The 21007-nt window shown below is 46.8% G+C and overlaps 1 pseudogene across 1 annotated transcript in view; it reads right to left on the bottom strand.

Annotated features, from left to right (window-relative positions):
- Positions 1-650: 650 nt before the first annotated feature.
- Positions 651-21007, bottom strand: part of LOC146869812 (patr class I histocompatibility antigen, B-2 alpha chain-like) — a 101714-nt pseudogene continuing 81357 nt past the window's right edge. The window contains exons 5-6 of the transcript XR_014966760.1: positions 16582-16611; positions 651-1477 (exon numbers count right to left, since the gene is read on the bottom strand). The product of XR_014966760.1 is annotated as a patr class I histocompatibility antigen, B-2 alpha chain-like (transcript). The remainder of the gene's footprint in view (positions 1478-16581; positions 16612-21007) is intronic.

Consider the following 21007-nt stretch of genomic DNA (forward strand, 5'->3'; position numbering starts at 1 on the left):
TCAATAGGAGCACATGGTTAGAAGGGAAGAGGCAACCCCTGATTGTATGGAAACGTACGTCGCACGCTATGTTTCAGAGGCAAAGGAACCATACTGTTGAGCAGCAATGAGAATTGAGAAGATTAGGGGTTGTCAGCAAATATACCCCTACAGTAAGTTAACATGTTTTCACCCTGTGGTGACCCTGCTCGGGGCTCAGGGGCATTTGTCAGGACCAAATTGCTCGTCACTCTGCATGAAAAATATATATATGTATACTGGCCACCAGGATTCAGTGGCCTGTTGATATTAGCGATGGCCTGGGTTTGTGGGGGCAATGGGTCTACTGTCTATCTGAAATACATAATCAACAATCAACATAACCAATAAAGCATGCCTAGGTGTGTCCTTTTGGTTTCAGACTACAAGGAATTCATGTCAAAACAAACTACCAAACAGAATATAAGCATTGCTAAAACTCAGTGGTCTATCTTTTTATGTGCGGAGTTCTCTGTTGTGACTGCACAGTTGTAAACTTGCTATTAACTCGGAGTTTGTGAATAGCAAACAAATAGTAAACTTACAAGAAAGTGTAAGTTCACCTTTGCGAATGAGGCCCTGTCAACCATTCACTCATCAGATAAGTCACCACCCGAGGCACACCCCAATCTCCGGGGACTTTGTTTTATTCTTTGGCAAATTTTACAACTTTCACAAAGTTGTTCTGGGACCCAAAGACAGTGTCTTGTGACCCCCACATCACCATCTACAGATGGTTTATTAAAGACATCTGTATTCAAATATCCACTAAGACTGGGAGAGGAGCTTTATAACAAGAGAGTCCTCACTCACAGTTCATCTCTCTGTAAACACCTCCAGTATCAGTACTCAATGACATCGGCAAGGTACAGGAATCTGATTCACACACCAGTCAAGGACATTGTGGGAAATACATGGAAAGCTGATGCTTCTTGAAAGTTATCTACTGAACTTGGTTATAAAAATGAAAAGCCAAAAGCATAACACATTGCTACTTGCTAAGTCACAAAAGTTAAATGTGTCTGAAATTAAATGGCCAAACTTAAATCAATGATATGTTATTTTAAGGTAAATTACTCACAATCAAAATAAGTAAAAGATATATGACAAATAATACTTTCCTCTGTTCAAACAATCTCAGAGTATTCAATTAGTATCTCCCCCACACTATCATTTTATGATCAAGGGCACAAATATAACAATAAAGTTGAAGTTCCCATGGAAGCCAGAAGAGGTCGACAGAGGTAAGTGCTCCGGCTCAAGAAGGATCGATGCTGCTACATAAATGCCAATAAAAACGTTTTTCAAAAAAAAAAGAAGGATCGATGCTGCTGCTGCCTGCCGCATTCAGGAGCGAAGGATAACAGAGTCCCAGAGAAGGATTCCTCGTCTCTGTCAAATAATGCTCTCTCCTTTCTGAAGGCGCTGATGGGAGCCTCCTATCCCAAGACCTCGACCTCTAATGAAAAGATTGAAGAGGAGACATTTCTTTAGTGAGAGCTCCATTCTCAGCCAGGAAAAGATTATAAGTAACTAGTAACTAACAAGACAGAAAGACATAAATATACTGAACATCACTGAAAAACATTGTGTCCTTGGTCTACTCTGTGTCGAGCCTCCCAGGGATGCGGTAAGTAATACGCTTGAACTAATCCACCTATTTACAAAAGCAGTATCCAAGTTAAAAAAATAATTATAATAATAACAGGGGATTTCTTTCTTGAACAGCACATTAAGCCTGAAAGGTTACTTACACTTTTGAATAAGTTTACACTTTTGAGTACGTTTACTACTTTTCAGTATTCACAAACTCAGGGCCTAATTCACATTCTGCATTTTGTAGTACATTTGTAGCACTACAAAATATATTACATATTGCAATTCACAAACTATGTGCAGAATTCTTCTACTCCGCACTGCCTATGTGTAGAGTTCTACACCCCAACTGTGGAGTCTCTGAACATGTAAGTACATGTTTTAGTAGTAATTGGGGAGCAACTGGAGTGAGTGGGTAGGAAAAAGGCCCAATTTACCACAACATGGGATGGAATTAGTGAGGAGTAAGAGGCCTTTAGGAAGGGATGTCACCCACCCACAAAATAATAATCTAATTACATTACTCTAGGGGTGGAGACATGTAACTTACATTTTAGAAATAACTTTACAATCAGAGTCTGTGTAATACGAAAGTAGCAAACTTTCTACAAAGTGCAAACTTACCCAGAAGTGAAGCTTACCTTTGTAAATCATGCCCTCAGAGTGTAAATTATTACTAAAAACACAGTAGGAAGTCCAGCACTACATATGGCCAACAACTGGTACTGAAATAAAGGGACTTCAAATTAAACCTCAGTGGAAATAATGTTACATTAAAATAAATTATTTCAAATAGGTACAAATATAATGAATGTTAAAAATATATAAAAATTGTACATATTTATTATCTAATGATAAAATATTTAATACATGTTATTGATTCAAAAAAGATAACATAACAATACATTTGATTAAAAAATAATGTAATTGATTTTAATTAACCCCGTACATCAATGCGCAATAAAGCATTTTTTTCTAGGTGGGAATTTATTAAACCTACTCAAAAGTGAAAACTTACTCAAAAGTACAATAAACCTACTCAAAAGTGTGTGTTACTTTTGTGAATCATGTCCTTAGTTTTTATTAAACAAGTTTTGGCACTTGACCTTCAAGTGTCAGTTTAAAAGTATAGGATTTTTATAATGTTACATAACAGAAATAATATTATAATAGTTAGAAAATTGTGTTTTTAGATATTGCAGTAGAGTTCAGTACAATGGTATAAAAGGTTGGCAAAGGTGCATTGAGTGTATTACAGAGGATTACATTACAGAGGTATATAAAGTAGGCAAAGGTGCATTAGGTGTATTATAGAGAGTTATAGTAGAAAGGTATATGAGGCAGGTACAGGTGCATTAAATGTATTACAGAGGGTTACTGTACAAAGGTCTATAAGGTATGTAACAGTGCATTAAATGTATTACAGAGGGTTACAGTACACATGTATACAAGGTGGGAAAAGGTGCATTAAGTGCATTACAGAGTGGTACAGTGCAAAGGTGTATAAGGTAGATAATGCATTACGTGCATTGCAGAGGGTTACAGTACAAAGGTATCTAAGGTAAAGGTACATTAGGTGTATTACACAGGATTACAGTACAAATATATGCAAGGTACATAATGGTGCATTAAGTGTATTGCAGTGGGCTACAGTATAAAGATATATAATGTAGGTAATGGTGCATTAAGTGTATTGCAGGGGGTTACAGTACAAAGGTATATGATGGATTGCTTCCTTCCTTTCAGGATGCACCCAGAGCATCCGACTGCCCCCCTTCATCTCTGCACCCAAGTATATCATTTCAGGCATAACCCAAGGATCATCCCTCAGCTCCACCCTGGTCAAAATCTACATAACTCCCTCGCAGATGTCGTCAGATCCCACAGACTCAACATAATCTCCTATGCTGACGACACTCAACTAATCCTCTCACTCTCCGAGGCCCCCACCAAAACCAACTTCTGCAAATCCATGGCCAATGTGGCAAAATTGTTGAGAGACAGCTGCCTCAAACTCAACTCTAACAAAACAGAGGTACTGATCTTCGGGAGAAGCACCTCCGTATGGGACCACAGCTGGTGGCCAACAGAACTCGGACTAACACCCACACCGACAGATCATCCTAGACAACCAACTTACCATGAAACGACAATTCAACTCAGTTGTCTCCTCCTGCTTCAACACCCTCTGAATACTCTGCAGACTCTTCAGATGAGTCCCCATCGACACCAAAAAGGCCATCATGCAAGCCCTCATTACCATGCACCTCGAGTATGGCAGCACTCTCTATGCTGGAATCATCAACAAGCTCCTCAAAAGATTTCAGACAATGCAGAACACCACAGCCCGACTTTTCAAACGGACTCACATCTTCCCTCACCTCAGAAACCTCCACTGGCTCTCCATCCAAAAGAGATGCCAGTTCAAGATCCTCACGCATGCATACAAACCTCTCTACAATCAAGGACCCCTCGTTGATCGCCAACAGGACCTGGAACGACCTGCTCCTCAACCTCCAAACAGCACCCTCCCTGAGAGACTTCAGAAAGAAACTCAAGACCTGGCTTTTCGATGGAGTCCCTGAGACCCTTAGCCTGATAGTGCTGCACTATACAAATGCTGTTTGATTGATTGTTTGATTGATATAATGTAGTCAAAGGTGCATTAATTGTATTACAGAGGGTTACTGTACAAGGGTATTTAAGGTAATGGTGCACTGGCTGGTGGGTGTGAGATAAGATGATATTCAGCTCTTTTAAGTATGTCACGTTAGCCAGTGAGGCAGGATATATAAGTGTATAGGAGGATATAACCTGTATTGTCAATATTCAGGCTATACACACATCATCCCAGGAATAAAGAAGCAAGCAGAATGAAGCAGAACATGGCATAAGGTACCTACGACATCTCATCTGTGCTATTGTGCAGAATTTCCACTGTGTTAGAGTTCTGTGTTAGGTAATTCAATGTCCTTGAGTAGGTTGTTTGAAATGTTACTTCTTAAAGCATTAGGTGGCTTTGATACCACAGCCTGGCTGGTTGGAGCCTGGAGTCGATATGAAGTAAAATAGAGTTTGGACTTGATTTCTACTTTGTCTATTCATTTGTATGAAGAAGATAAGATTGATTCCACAGTTCCATCCAGTAGGGGTTTATGAGCAACAGAGGACACAGGTTAAAGAGAAGCAACTAGGAGAAAGAAATCATAGACTCCATGAGTTGGCGAGGAAGGGTTAATGAAGAACAAAATAATTGCATAAACAGAAGGTAGTAAGAATCCAAGAGCATGTGGGGTTCAGCTAGGTAGTGTGTTTTAGACGGGTGTAGACCAGTGCTTCTCCAGTAAAAGGATCATGAGGACACATTTGAAGCACTGAAATTGGGGGTGTTTTTAATGTGCTGAGATGGGGCTTTTCGTTCTCTTGTACAGTTGATGAAGAACCAAGGGGCATATCAACAAGGGCTTTATCTCTGCTTTTTTGGCTTTAAAAGCCCAAAAAGGAGAGATAAAACTAGCGCCCTATCAACAACAGGGTGCTATCATGCAAATTTGCATGTTAGCACCCTTTTACTCTATGCTTCCCCTTGCATCTCTAATGAGATGCAAAGGGGGCGTTCCAGAGTAAAATAATAGGAGAAATGTCGCTAAGCGACATTTCTCCTATTATCAAGAATGTCGCTAACCCTGTTAGAGACAAAAAAAGCAGCGCTAACCGCGGTTAACGCTGCTTTTTTACGTCTGGTATTTTTCTGACTTAGCCATGATATCCTATGGAAGGAGGATATCATGGCTAAGTTTGCCTGTCCCTATCAACAAGGTAACGTGAGATTATCGCTGGGTTTCCAGCGATAATCTCATGTTAGCCTGTTAGCGTGAGAATTTTTATCGCTATTGAGATAAGCGTTGCTAATAGCACGCTATCTCAGCGATAAAAATTCACGCTAGCCGGCGATAATTATCCTAGCGCTAAGTGCGCTTAGAGATAATTATCGCCGGTCGTTGTTGATATGCCCCCAAGATCCACATAAATGCCCATGACCAAAGTCTTATTGACAGCTTAAGTACTCTGACCCCCTTTCTAAATATCTGATTTATAATGTGGTCTTAGGGCCATGCTCGCCAGAAGGAACATTTTACTTCCCCTGTAAGGTTTTGCTAGTGACATGTACTTCTGTAGATTCACACGCTCTGCAAACTCCCGCCATCTAGTTTTGGGCCTGTATGTGTGCAAGTTGTTTTTTTTCAAAGAAGTCTTGTAAGTTTCGAGGTATTGTGACTCCTCCTCTTCTTGGTAATGCACATGGGCATCAACTCCATTGTTAAAGTGTTTTCCCATACGGCAGCCAAAGATGAATGTAGAGTGAAGTGATGTATAGAGAGATGTCCGTGCAAAAGAGAGAAGTTATAGAAGAGTGAAGAACCAGAGGCATTTGGGGCATGGGGGGGCAAGTGTATCTACAGCATTACAGGTATTTGGAAACCTTTGCGGTGGCAAGGAGGTCATCCCTTGGAAGCCCCGCAGCTAGAAATGCCACTTGTGGGCTTGTTGCCGCATCCTGCTGAGGAGGCCGGCGAAGTCGTCGTCTACTCCCTGGAGGTACTCTGCCAATAGATGGATGTTGTAGGGTAGAGAGAGACCACAGCCAAATGCTCTGGGCAAGCTGAGAGAACTGAGGAGAACGAGTGCCATCCTGTTCCTGAACATAGTACATGTAAATGATGTTGTCCGTCCGGATGAGGACAATGTTGCTGGCCAGGGGGGGAAGGAATAGCTTCAATGCTAGGTGGACAGCTGACAGGGGTAGAGAAGAGGCAAGTCTGGGCTTGGTGGTGGGCACTCCCTTAGAGCCACCTTTGCCTCTTCCTTTGGTGTTGTTGCCTCAGTAGGACACCCGAAAGTAGCCTCTAGAGGAGTCTTCTGGGCCTGCAGGCGCTGAAAAGCGATGGAGACATTTGGAGAGATGGTCTTCGAGCCTCCTGAATAGGGTGTATGGCGAAAGGACACGTGAGGGGTTGGTGTTTGGAGGGCGGCCATAGCCTTAACTGTGTCCGTATGTTTCTTGTTTCTTTTCCTAGCATTTGGTCCACCTGTGGGCAAAGAGGTGTTGGCTGTCAAAAGACATGTTGAGCAGGTGTTACTGGACATCCAGCTTGAAGCCGGAAATGCAGAGCCAAGTATACTTACAGAGGAGCACGCATGAGTTTGCGCCCTGAGCTGCATTGGCGGCGTCAAGGGTACCCTGAATGGTAGAGCTTGAGATGAGTTTGCCCTCTGTGACTATCTCGTGCCCCCTCTTTCTGTGTTCATATGGAAGGTACTAGAAAAGCTCCTCCATTTCGGCCCAGTGGCACGGTCATAACAGGAAAGCAGAACAATGCGTTTGGCGATGTGCCAATGACTAGCTGACTGTGCTGCAACTCTCCTGCCTGTGTTGTGTATTTGTTTACTCTACAGCTTGAGGTGCATCTCTAGTGCCCTGAGAGTTAGTCCGCTGGCGGGTGGTGTGTACCGCCAGGGAGCCATAAAACTGGCCCCAAATGTAGTTGGGGTCTGTTGAGGATGCCTTATATTTTTTTCCACCTGGGGAGTGATAACCCTGGCTCTGACTGGGTCTGTAAAGATATCAGGGGTTAGTCACAACATGCCTTTGAGCATGGGTAGGTATTGGGTGGAGTGGTGGGTGGTGGAGAGGGTTTCGAAGAGGAAATTCTCTTCTATGGGATCGACATGCATGTCGACCTTGTCGTACGAGACTGCTCTAGCTACCAGCTCATAGTATGATGTGGAGTCACCAGGGGGCAAGGGTCGGGCAGGGTGCAAGCTGGTATCGGTGTTCCCTAGAGTGTCCATGCCATAGGAGTCACAGGCATCACCATGTGGATGTGTATCGTAGTTATGCCCCCCTTTCTTACTCCCCATGTCTGAGTTAAGGTTACTCCTGAGGTGTGTATGAAAGGGGGTAAGGTTGAGCATCAGGTGGGGATGGAGAATGCCTTGGTCTCGGTGGAGATGATGGGGGTGGTGGTAAGTCAAAGTTTGGCACATGTCTGGTGGTCATGTCCAATTTCTTTCAATGTTTCATTGGAATGGGCACATCAACTCAGCTGGCACTTAAAGGCCTGTGGGACAGTCACCAGTGGGTAGGGGAGGATCCGTCCAGTGTGTGGGTGAATCTCAACGTGCCTTTGCCAACAGTAAATCTCGTCCTAGAGTTTTTGAAGGATCGGTTCGATGATTGTGGTACTGAGGTTTTCGGAACCCAGAGCTGAAGTCTTCAGGACTAGGTGTGGGGAGAAGAAGGAGACATCTGCCTCCACCAGCTCGCCGCGCCTGCTGCCACCCACCTGTGGAGAGATAGCCCTCTACAAGACCCTCAAAACCAAAGGAAGATCCCAAATAGGAGCGGTGCGGGGGCCCTGCAAGAGGCGCGTCGACTGCCTGCTGAGGCCCAGTCCACAGGGGAGAAGCGCATGGATTGACCCCCAGTTGTTTCCACCCTGGGGCGTCATTCCCCCCCACCTGCAGTGACATGTACAGAGTGGCTGCAGTGGCTCACATGTACAGTGGAAGCACCGAGCTATCGAAGGTGGAGGCCACGGCTGGGGCTAGCATAAAATAAATAAATAAAAGACTACACTTTTACAGCACTTATAGACAAGCAACCGGTCAGAGGTTGCACCGAAGGCGTAACTCCAGCACAGCAGGAAGGCTGCATCTGCCCTACTTACCACCCGCATCAAAATGCCAGCAATGCCACAGGCTACGTAAGGACAGAAAGGAAAGTGCACAGGAGCCATGGTGTCCTCCAGAAGTTGCGGGCACCGCATGCCTCTAACTTAGTGAGTAGCCCTTCCGCTTCATGGTGCCAGCTCCCGGCGAGGACCATGTGCCTCCAGGCAGGCTTATGGTTATTTTCCGTTCCTGCAGCGCTACTGAGTATGTATTAATGATGTTTCATGTGTAGAGGTGAAGTAGCGGACGTAGTCAAGTAGTGTCTTTGTAAGTTATTTATTAAGTCCATATCATCAGTGGTAGCAGCCCCACCAGGAGCAGCCTCCCTGCTGCTCAGCCAATCTTCAACTGCAAAAGCACCAGGCACCCAAGCATTCCACTCAGATCTATGTACTTAATGATGTAAGGTGGTTAGATTTGGGTTTATTGATACATTTTTTTATTGTATTTATGGGACAGCTTTTTTTTATTATTACGTGATGAGAAGATGTTTTGTTTGTAATGTAAATGTGTTTTTCTTGGAGTTATAAGATGTTGTGATTGCAATGATTTTAATTAATCAAGCAATAAAGATTATAACATAACACTCAGATCTATCACACCAACATTCCACTCATGTCCATCACACCAACATTCCACTCATGTCCATCACACCAACATTCCACTCATGTCCATCACACCAAAATTCCACTTATGTCCATCACACCAACATTCCACTCATGTCCATCACACCAACATTCCACTCATGTCCATCACACCAAAATTCCACACAGAACACTCACATTGGTGGAGCAGCTAGGAACCAGGTAACAGGGAACATTATAAACACAACAGGAAGATACCACATATCTTCTCCCCTTATAAATGAAAATTAATCAAACCATACAAAAATGAAAGCAACTATACACAACAATGTACAAAAGAATGCAATAGTCCAGAACCCAAAGATGAAAGTTAAAAACCACATCGCAAGAGGGAACAAAGACTAAACAAAGGAGGAAAGAAGAGTGATATATGATACACATGAAATATCACAGAGCAGTGTCTCCTTGCCCTGCACCAAAGTCCTCGATGCCCTGCTCGGCCCGCAGTATCAAGAAAGCTGCCGGGCCTATGAATAGTGTTGCACTACCACCTAGTGGCCACCAATGGTACTGCACCAACCAAGCACCCTACAAAGAAATGGCCTGCAATGGCATAATCAGCAGAATGGAAAAATGTATCATGGCAAGAAGATCCAGAATCATGCCTCCACAGAACTGCTGACACCAGTGAACCCCATGCCCAGTAATGGGGCTGAGTTGTGAAGAATGCCTAAGGTCCACACACAGGTATATGGTGCAGCTAACTTTACCCCAGCACAAACTGGACTACAGTTTTTCCACCTCCCATACTGCAAAAAAAGACAGTCAACCCCTGCAAGGGCCCCTCTCCACAGGCCACCAGCCAGCAATAGTGGCATGAAAACAGCAGAAAAGAGAGCAATGCACAGACTCAATCACCAATGCAACGGCCCATCCAAACAGTCACTCATGGCTTGCATGACCCACCCAGAAACACAAGCGCCTGCATTTCCCAGCATAACAAGTACACATGTAGGAGTGGCCTTAGCTGTTCTATATCCCAGAACTCTGTAAGTGGAAGACAAGAGCACTGCCTGCCACCTCTGTGAAGCACGGTGAAAGAGATTGGCCGAGTGAGGACCGTAACCCACATTTATGACCTGTCGCTTGCTGAAAGAGGGGGAGAGATGGACAAACCCCGCGAGGAGCCAAAAGAAACCCAGAGCTAAACACAAGCAGCAACGCCAAAGTCAGCCACCACCAGCAAGGACAGAAGAGCAACCAGACAGCAACGTTTCAAGGTAGGTATTCCCACCTAAAGCACAAAAAAGATGGGGCAGAGTGCGTGACCCCCAGTGGCTGCCCGACACCACCGACAGTGACGAAATTGCAGCGCTCGCTCCTAGTGGTGAAAGGACACCACCGCAAGCTACAACAAGGGCACACCAAGTGCCAGAGTGAAGAAGCAAGCACACAGGAAACCAGACAAGAGCACCCTCACTGCCACAAAGAGAGTCTTTCAACAGAGATTGTTAAAGCCCGCAAGTTCTGCTGCCACTGCCGGCAACCAGAGATCTGTTTCCCCTGTAAAGGCTCACTGGGTATTGGTCTGAGAGAAGAGGCCACACAACAATGAAGAAACACCCCCGAAGAGGGAGTTACCCGAAGAGAACGAGCAACGCTGGAGGCATCAGGGAGAACCGCCAAGTCTCCCCTGCACCAGCAAAGCCCCGCAGTCGGCCAAAGACAGGAGAGTGTCATCCCTCACTGCTTCAAGACGGAGTCACCAGTGGCCCCACATAGGCAAGAGGAGAGTCGCACACTCCAAGAGGCAAGCTGCCACTGCAATGTGTACTCCGATGACAGGCGATACGTGGCCGGATGCCACATTCGTACAGCAAGCAAGGAGCACATCACACAAAGTGACCGACCCTGCCAAGCATGCCTGAAGGGCGGCAGGAGGAGGTGCCACGATGTCGCAGGCTCGAGGCGCAAGCATGACGCCCTTGAATGAAGCGGTAACCTGCCATCCTGGCAGAGGAGCACCAAAAAAATAAATCCCAGAGGAGGAGATGGGGCCCGCGAAAGGTCCACAAGGAGAAGAAGCATGTCCTAGCGACAGAACAGGCCTGCCACTGGTCTGCAGCAAGTAAAGACAGTCCTAAGAACTGGACATGACCAGCGAGATATCCATGTGGCGCAAACATGAGACGTGGTAGGACACCTCAGCCGAGTGAGGAACCTGGTTGGAAGCAAGGAAGAGCAAGGCAGGATGCCACGTCGCAAAGGAGGAGAAGGAGTGTGGCGCGAACAACCATCAGAGGTGTGCAAAGCAAAAGGGAGACAAGCAACAAAACAGAGGACTTGTGCCTGCACTGGAGAAGGTGTTCATCAACACAGGCCAGCCACCGCTGACTAAAATATTTTATATGGTAGATGCAGCTCATGAATCAGGCGAGGTGATTGCCACTGTCATTCTCATCGGCTGGGCCCAGCGAGCCTTATGTTTCCTGGGGAACATAAATTGTGCATTATCCACAGAACAGTGTTGCTCTTTGTTCATTAAAATTGACCCAAAACTGTTGACAAAAAAAAATTGACCCTAAGGCCGCGCGATGTGGCAGATGGGGGTCTTTTCGGTGACCCTTATATTAAGGAACTCATTAAATTTGTGACAACTTTTTCTTCTCTGGATAAGGCCCACCACTCAATCCATTCAATTCATCTTCCTCACCGCTAGTGCCACCATACAGTGCATTCAGTGTTTCTAGAGTGTGCCATCTCTTCTGGATTACCAAACGTAACACAAGAAATGGAGGTGTACTTGAGACCTAGATACCAAGGAGAGACTTCGTGGGGAGCCGATATAGGCATTTGTTTGAGGCAGGAACAGCACAGCTTGAAGTCTCTGATCTTAGGTGGTGAGATGGGTCACATTCCCATACATAGCAATTGTAGGAAGTATTTGGTACAAACTAAGGAAAGGAGCTCTGGGTCCGCATCGAAGGGTGTGGCAAAAAGGAAATGAGGCCAGCAAATAGGGTGGCGCCCTTCGGACCCCATGATGTCATATCCCGGGAGGATCCTGTGCCAGAGTCACACAGTGACACCTTTTTTCGCTGAGAACTTACTACAGGAAGAAGGAAACTGCTGTACAAGGTTCGTATGATGTGTACCGATGTGCATGACACACATCAAGGCTGACCACCAGTCTCGTACCAGCTGTGGAGGCCGGCTCTGGTTCTGAAGTCAGTGACAAAATCTAAGCACTGGTTCTGTGATCCTCGTTAACTAGTTCTAGTATTGGTAGGATGATGTCTGGTTACTTACCGGTAATAGTCATTACTACGAGTCGTAGACCTCCCCGTCACAGTCCAAACCACATGAGCACAGCTCCTCCCCCCAGAACTCCCAAGCAAAACTCTTTAGCCCCTCCCTTCTCTCTAGGCCACACCCACATCCTGTGGCATATAACCTATGACTCCCCAATCCACATCCTGTACCCCCAAGCACAAGAAGCCAAACAAGGAAGGAGGGATGGAAACCAGGACTGTGACGGGGAGGTGTATGACTCGGAGTAATAAATATTACTGGCAAGTAAACGGTCATTACCTCCTTCTCAGACCTCCTCGTCAAAGTCCAAACCACATGAGCAGATACCAAAGCAAGAATCAGGTTCACTCAGTGGCAGAAACAGACTTTATTAGCACAAGCAGAAAGTCACACCACCTGAGCAGAAAGAAACATAGCGTCCCCAAACCCAGCAGACTCAGTCCCACCCACCACCAAATGATAATGGACATAAAGGTGTGAGGAGAGCTCCAAGTAGCAGCCCTGCAGATCTCAGCCATGGAAGCCTCATGAAAACAAGCCCAGGAAGCAGCCACCCCCTAGTCGATCTCCCCTGAACCAACTCAGGTGCCAACACACCACAAGCATCATACGCAGCCCCCACAGCCCAACTCAGCCACCGACTGAGAGTAGCCCCAGAAGGCTTCAGACCCTGACCAAAGGTCGCAAAAAGTGAATCCACTTTACGAAAAGGTTTAGTAAGCAGCAAGTACACCTCCAGAGCACGCCTAACGTCCGGACAGTGCAGCCGCACCTCAACCTCTGAGAGAGGAACTGGACAGAACACAGGTAAAACCAGATCGTCCAAGCAGTGAAATGAGGAAGGGACCTTAGGGACAAAGGAAGGATCAGGCCTCAGAGCAACCTGATCCGGATAAAAACGCAAAAGGGATCATAACAAAGCAAGGAACCCAACTCCCCAATCCTCCGAGCTGTGGAAAACCGACAAGAAAAAGCATCTTCATTGTCAAAAATCATAAAGACACCTCACTCAGAGGCTCAAAATGAGCCCTCTACAAGACCCTCAAAACCAAAGGAAGATCCCAAATAGGAGCAAAGGACTTAATGACGGGTTTTTGGAGGAAACAACTCCTCAACAACTGGGACACCAAGGAAACCGCAGACTCACAGTCCAAACCCCTAAAGGCCCTCACAGACGCCCACTGAGCCCTCAGGGAGGACACAGCCAGTCCTAAGTCAAAGCCATCCTTCAGGACATCCAAGATACGCACGGGATCTACCTCCAAAGCAGACCAACCCCGAGCCATACACCAACCCAGAAACGACACCTAATAGCTGGCATAGGACTTGAGAGTCGAAGGGCGCCTGGACCGCTGAATAAACTCAGCCACAAAAGGAGAACATCCCAAAGCCACCAGATTTAGCCTCTCAACAGCCACCCCACCAGCCGCAAGCAGACAATCCCGGGACAAAGGATGAAATAACAGGGGACAAGGAACCACCGGCAACCGCCAGCAAGGACCCACCGCTAACCTCAACAACAGAGGGAACAAAGGCCTCCTGGACCAAGCAGGAACCACCAGGACAACTGAGGCCCGATCCAACTTGACCTTCAGCCGGACCCATGGAATCAGTGAAATTGGGCGAAAAGCATACATCAGGCCCCCCTTCCACCGGAAGGATATTGCATCCACCCTCCAAACCGAGTCCGACCGAACCAGAGAACAAAAATTTCTCCCGAAAGACGTTACCGGGGGCCGCAAACAGGTCCACCACCGGGACCCCGAGCCAGCCCATCAGGCAACCAAACACCTCCCGTGTCAGGCACATGTCAGATAGGGAGGAAAACACCCTGCTCAGGCGATCCGCCTCCGAGTTCAAAACCACGAGCAGATGCAAAGCCCTCAAAGATAACAAGTTAAACTCTTCCCACTGGAAGATCTGTTGAGCCAACAAGTTGCGAGAAGCCACCTTCGCACTCCCTTGGCGATTTACATAACACACCACCACTGTGTTGTCTGACCGCACCATCACATCCCTCGGGAGGACCCAAGGAAGAAAATGAGTCAAGGGCAACTGAACCGCATTCAACTCCCTCCAATTCAAAGACATCTCTGCAATATCACATCCACCGGAGGAAGCCCAAATTTGATCCTGTAGCCCAGGTTTACAACCTGCAGGACCCACTGATCTCGAACAAAGCCCTCCCAGACTGGAAAAAAAGACATGAGGTGACCCCCAACCAGTGTCACCAGGGAACCCCTCACATAGTCACGACTTAGAGGGCCCCGAAGAAGAGGAGGCATCCTGTTGACCCCGGGATTTGTGGAAAGAAGGGACACCCAGGCCACGTCCCCTACCACAAAAGGGCTGGGCTGCCAGTCTTTCAGAAGCGACTGAACCAGGTAGCTAGTGTAAGCCGCTGACCGAACTGCAAGGTTAGAGGCAGCAAAGGACCGCTTCAAAGCCCCTTCAACACGTTTGTCCCCAGGACCAGAGGGAACCGCATCCTCGGACACCACCAGTCTCTGAGATGCCAAACCAGCCTGCAGGAAATCCACCTTTACACCATACGGAAATTCCTCACCAAACCCCTGTAAAGGATACCTTTTAGCCAGAAAGCGGGGAAAGGTATGTTTGTCAACATCCTTCCACTCCTCTTCCAGCACATTCCTCACAGATTTATGAAGAGGAAGGCACTTGGGCTCCCTTTTCTGGTAATTTGCAAAAAGTCCTCCCACTCCGTACCCTCCAAGGGATCAGGGAACCCCAAATTGTCCCGAACATGCTGCAGAACATTGTGAAGGTCAGCCCCTTTGACAAAACGACCGTTCACTTCCTCAACCGACTCCTCGTCCGGATCAATGTCTGCCGAGGCATCGAACTTCTGCCTCTTAGGCCCCTTGGGCTCTCTAGCCAGAAAGGCCACAGCCACTGCGGCTTCAATCATCTTCTGCACATCAGCCAAGAAAGGAGCAGCGGAAGACCCAGCAACCACCACCTCCTCCTCACATCTCAGCTCACTCATCTCTGAACGTCTACCCTGCATGACAGATCAGGACAGAAGAGTACCCAAACCCTATAAATACCCCTGACCAATCACCCAAGACCCCCAAGGGCCAATAAGCGACAGCCACCATGACCCACAGCCAATTATCAATAGGACCATAGTCCGGCCCCAAAAACCATCCACACAGAGACCTCGCCAAACCAATAAAACCAACGCCCTAACCAGGTCCCTGCTGCAAGGGATCCCGTCAGAGCCACAAAAGCCTCCCCAACCATGAACCAGAGAATACCCAGGTGAGGCTCCCATGCACGTTGCATCCACACAGGCTGTGTAACCATGGAATAAGAGCCCAGGGAATGCCACCATTAGGCAACAGGGACCCATAGAACAGGTCCCACATCCTGCAGTGATGGCGTAGAGAGGAGAGGCCAGCAGGCCCGACCCTTAACAAGCGGGTCCACATCAGTAGAACGCAGTGCTAACTGGCTGCTAAAAATAAAACAAAGGCACATACCATGCCGAGGGCCCAACAGTGCCGGTGCCATCCTCAGGCCTGCTCCGATCAAGACAGCAGGATAACGCGATCTCGCAACCCGAGATCCCAGCCCCCGTGCAGAAGACCTCCAAGGAGGAGCCGTCACGCCACGTCCCCAGCACGCCGAGATAGCCAATGCCGCGTTGACCAACCTCTCCTCCCTTCCCGGGTGTTATCGATAGAGCAGGGAATGAACCCGGAAGAGAGGAAGCCGCAGCAGGCCCGCCACTACCCCAACAAACCAGGTAGTCCGGCCCCTAAACCCCAGACCTGCTATAAAACACGCACCCAGGCAGGCACGCAGGGATTTCAGAGCCCGCTAATGCAGACCGCCGCACACTTACCGCGTGGAGGCATCAGGCACCCCCGGTGAGTCTTGCCCGGAACAGGTCCAGCAGAAAAAAACAACAGGATGTGGATTGGGGGGTCATAGGTTATATGCCGCAGGATGTGGGTGTGGCCTGGAGGGAAGGGATGGGCTAAAGAGTTTTACTTGGGAGTTCTGGGGGGGGGGGAGCTATGCTCATGTGGTTTGGACTGTGACGGGGAGGTCTGACGAGGTGGTAATGAACATTTATTAAACCACATTTTAACTTATAAACTCCATCCCTCCGCCACATAAATGTTTTACTGACAACGATCACAGTTTCTGACACAGAAAGACTTCCTGGTTTCACTCAAGATGTTCTGGTTTCTTTGCCAATGTTCCATTCATAATGTCATTTAACAGTCAAAAGAACATTCCATGTCTACTCTTAATCACTCTCATAGCACGAGCGAAACTCAACACAAACAAGTCAGGAGTCACTCACCTTGGTTTGCTGCAGTGTAGATAGATGTTCCTGAAAAATAAAACACATTTCATGAGTTGTAAGATCACAGAGGTCACTCAGCCTATCCCCTCACTGGGTGATCACAAATGTTTATATTAGGAGGTTGGAGCAGGGAGGGGTGAGGGAAGCGCAGCCTCAGGGGCGTAGCTTAGTCAGGGTGATGAAAATCTCACATTTTCCAACTAAAAAAGCAGTGGGCCACAGGGTGAATGTGGCCAAGCTCCTGGATGGACTGTTCCCATGAGGAGAAGGGTCAGCAGTGATTTGCATTAGGCAGGTCTTTGGGGCTGATTTAGTGTTTGGCGGACAGGTACTCTGTAGCAAAGTCAAGGTCTGCCTGCCTGATTTTGAGTTGGGCAGACTGCATGTTTTACGCTCATGGGGTAAATCTTACTCTGTCAGGGTAAAACAGCCTGATGGAGTAGGTGCCATCGGAAGTATGAATATTGTTTATGGTTTGATTAATTAAAATCATGCAATTTAAAATCATTGAAAAAGTCAACATGTTTAGCAAAAAATAGTTATTTAAAATTCCTTACATTCTTATCAATTTGAGATATTGAACCGAAGAGTCAGAAAGACTTCTCAATTTACAATATAAAACCAATTAAGAAAATCCTAGGATGGCCACCACTATTTTCAACAATTAATTAGACTAAAACATCTGCAAAGTCGAACAAATCTAGATGCCTAAGGTCGAACACACGCAGGTCAAGACATCATGATGATGGCTGAGACAGTAGTTTTTGTGACATAACAAGTGAGGTGATAACTCGAAGTGCTGGTGCAAGATACAAATAAGAAGCAGTTATGCAATCAGGCAAGGCAAAGTGCATGTGCATATAAAGTATTTTCATCTGTGCAGCCTCAGGCTTACTGTCACGGTTGAGGGCAATTCTTGGACCAGGGGCTGTTTATTGAACTGTCCTCCCAGTGTGCTGTGGATGTTCTGTGGCCTAGGGCCAAAAAAAGTGCTATTCGCTTCGGAATGGAAATGGAGAGGAAGGAAGCGAGAGACCCCAAAAGCAAACTAGGATCACTTCAGGGGCGTAACACAGGCCTTCTCAAAAGTCATTAGAACCGTTAGACATCATCCCCAAAGCCTATGGTGATCATAACATTGATATGTCAGGTTCCTTTCTTGAACACATAACGTGTCTTGGTCTCAAAATTTATACAAAAGTGTATGTTGCTCCCAAAGGGGAGAACATTGTTGGATTGCAGGACTTAGCAAAAATGGGTCTAAAGTTGGTTCCAGGCTCTGACAATCCAGTTCAAATCAATGATGATGTGTGTCTTTCCTCAATTTAAAAAAATTACCCTGACTGTTCTGATGTCTCTTCCAAAATTATCTCTGAATTTCCTGATATATTGACTTAAAAAATAGGAAAAATTACAAAGGTTGAACATGTTATCAAGTTAAAAGCCATTGCTATTCCCATCATTCACAAAGCCAGGGCTATTCCTTTGAGTGTTAGAGATGATCTTAAAGTTTTGTTGAACAAGTTAGTCGCTGAAGATATTATCACACCCACTGATTCTTCTGAATGGGTCAGTCCCATAGTAATTGTTAGGAAGAAAGATCAATCGATCCGTTTATGTGCAGACTTACGCTCACTTAACAAAAATATCTTAGTTGATTGTCACCCATTACCCAAGATCCAAGATCTGTTATCCAACATTGCAGGTTCCACTTGTTTTACCATTTTGGATTTGCGATCTGCGTATCATCAAATTCCACTCTCTAATGTTACAGCGGATCTTACCACCTTTGTGACACCATTTGGAGCCTATAAGTATTTAAGGTTACCTTTTGTGTTTGGCATCTGCAGCCAGCGTTTTCCAAAGATTTATGGATTTTATGTTGGCAGGAATTGGTTCAGTACAATCATATCAGGATGATGTACTTATATACTCAAAAAATAAGTCAGAACATTTAACCGCATTAAGGAAAGTTCTTAACAAATTCAGAGAGTTTGGAGTCACTTTAGGCACTGAGAAATGTAAATTTATGGTCAACACTCTTGATTATTCAATTCAGGTCACACAATTTCAAGTTCTGGTATTAGTCCAAGGTTTTCACTTACACAAGCCATTTCTCAAGTTTCAACACCCAAAAATAAGGATTTACTCGGATCCTTTTTCGGCATGACTGAGTACTATTCTAGGTTACATTAAAATTGGAACCTCCTGAGGCTTGAGCCGGGAGTAGAAGCGGAAGCGCTGACAATCTTTTAAAATCACTGAAATTGTTGTGTGTTTTTTAAACTCACCTCCGCTGCACTCATCCCCTTCCTGAGCACCTCGCGCTGCACAAACCCCCCGGGAGGACAGCTGATCAATACGCTGCCACCGGAGAGGGATTGCTACTCTCGACGCCACGGACCTTGGCAACGCCCACCGGACAGGCCACGCCCCCTCACTTGCTCACTTGCTCAGACGATATAAAAGCGCGCTGATTACCAGCGCGGCTTACATTAAAATTGGAACCTCCTGAGGCTTGAGCCGGGAGTAGAAGCGGAAGCGCTGACAATCTTTTAAAATCACTGAAATTGTTGTGTGTTTTTTAAACTCACCTCCGCTGCACTCATCCCCTTCCTGAGCACCTCGCGCTGCACAAACCCCCCGGGAGGACAGCTGATCAATACGCTGCCACCGGAGAGGGATTGCTACTCTCGACGCCACGGACCTTGGCAACGCCCACCGGACAGGCCACGCCCCCCCCCACGTATACTTCCGACTATAGCCTACATAAATGTGTCTCTTCAGGAAGCGCAGCGGACGAGCGCAGCGGGCGCGACGAATGCGCGCCGAAGGCGCGCATAAGGCAAGCTCGTCTGCGCTCGTCCGCGCCGAGTTCGGGCCATGGGCCATACCTCCTACCACCCAGGCAATCCAGACCCTGGCCTACAGCTCGGCTGCCCTCCATGACTTAAGACCTACGGAACATAACTGTCGAAGGTATGCTCCTGATACCATACCCCTCCCTGCCAACTGTCCAAAATGTACTGCACCCCCTGCCACAAGACACATAAAACTCCCACGCCACGAATATCGTATGCTTCTCTTAAACTGCCGTTCCCTCCCAAAACACAAGCTGGAAATATCCCTCCTATTAGAAGAACGTAAACCAGACGTACTGTTTCTCACAGAAACATGGTTAACGTCTGACTCTGCCCCCGATGTGGTTGCCGCCCTTCCCACCGGCTACCAAATCACTCGTCAAGATCGCCCAGATGGCAGAGGGGGAGGACTTGCAATTATAGTAAAAGATCAATATCGCTGCCGGACCATAATGGAAAACATTCCAGACTGTGAAAACTTAGCTTTTGCGCTGGAGTTTTCCCCCAACCACTGTCTCTCGGGCACCTTGATATACCGCCCACCCGGCCCTCCAAAACTCTTTCACAGCAGTCTTCCAGCAACGATAGCACCCCGTATCTACGCTGCTGCCAACTTCGTAGTGATAGGCGACCTCAATCTACACTTTGACTCCCCAGCAGATGCAACGGCCACTATCTTAACTGACGATCTGGCCGCACTACAACTCAGTCAACGAGTAAACACTCCCACCCACACAAAGGGACACCTGTTGGACCCAGTGTTCAGCAATTGCGCAGAACTTTTAACCGATCCCCCTCTTCCCCTCCCATGGACCGATCATTTCTTGGTGCCCTTCACCTGGCTCACTGAGAAACCTATTTCCATCACCCCCTCGATTAGATACGCGAGATCATGGGCGCGGATACCAGTAGACCAGTGGACAACCAAACTAGCGGAAACCCCTCCCTTAAACAATGAAGACCCCTGTCTGGCAAATGAGGAATATGAAAACTGGATTTGCACTCTCTTGAGACCATTCTCCTCTCAAGAAATCTTCGGCCAAACGTCTCCTTAAAACAGCCCCATGGTACACGAAGCCCTTAGAGTTAAAAAACGACACTGCCGGAAAGCAGAAAGAAAATGGCGGGCGACCTACGCTATGGAAGACAAAACCCGATTCGGAAGAAATAAAAACTTACAAAAGAGCAGATAAAACTGCCCAAACAGAATACTTCTCGAACAAATCTTAATTCATCCTCCAAATCCAGGGAAATTTCCAAACTCTGCAGTCCCTGATCAAACCTCCCCCCCAGTGTTCACGAGGAGAATCAACGATCAATGTAATGACCTAGCTGGAATTCTTCTCGGCCAAAGTGAACACAATATATTCTTCTTTCCCTACCAGCTCTGTGTCCACGTTACCTCATAACAACAACGGAGGGAGCAGACCCAGTTCAGCCTTCCTCCCCATACTCGACCGGTTCACCTGTATGGACCTTGAAGCAGCTGAATCCATAGCTAGGAAAGTGAAATCCGGCTCACCTACAGACCCGGCCCCCCCAGAGATAATGTTACTCGCATC

The sequence above is a fragment of the Triturus cristatus genome, chromosome 1_1 (genome assembly GCF_964204655.1).
Source record: "Triturus cristatus chromosome 1_1, aTriCri1.1, whole genome shotgun sequence".
Lineage (NCBI taxonomy): Eukaryota > Metazoa > Chordata > Amphibia > Caudata > Salamandridae > Triturus > Triturus cristatus.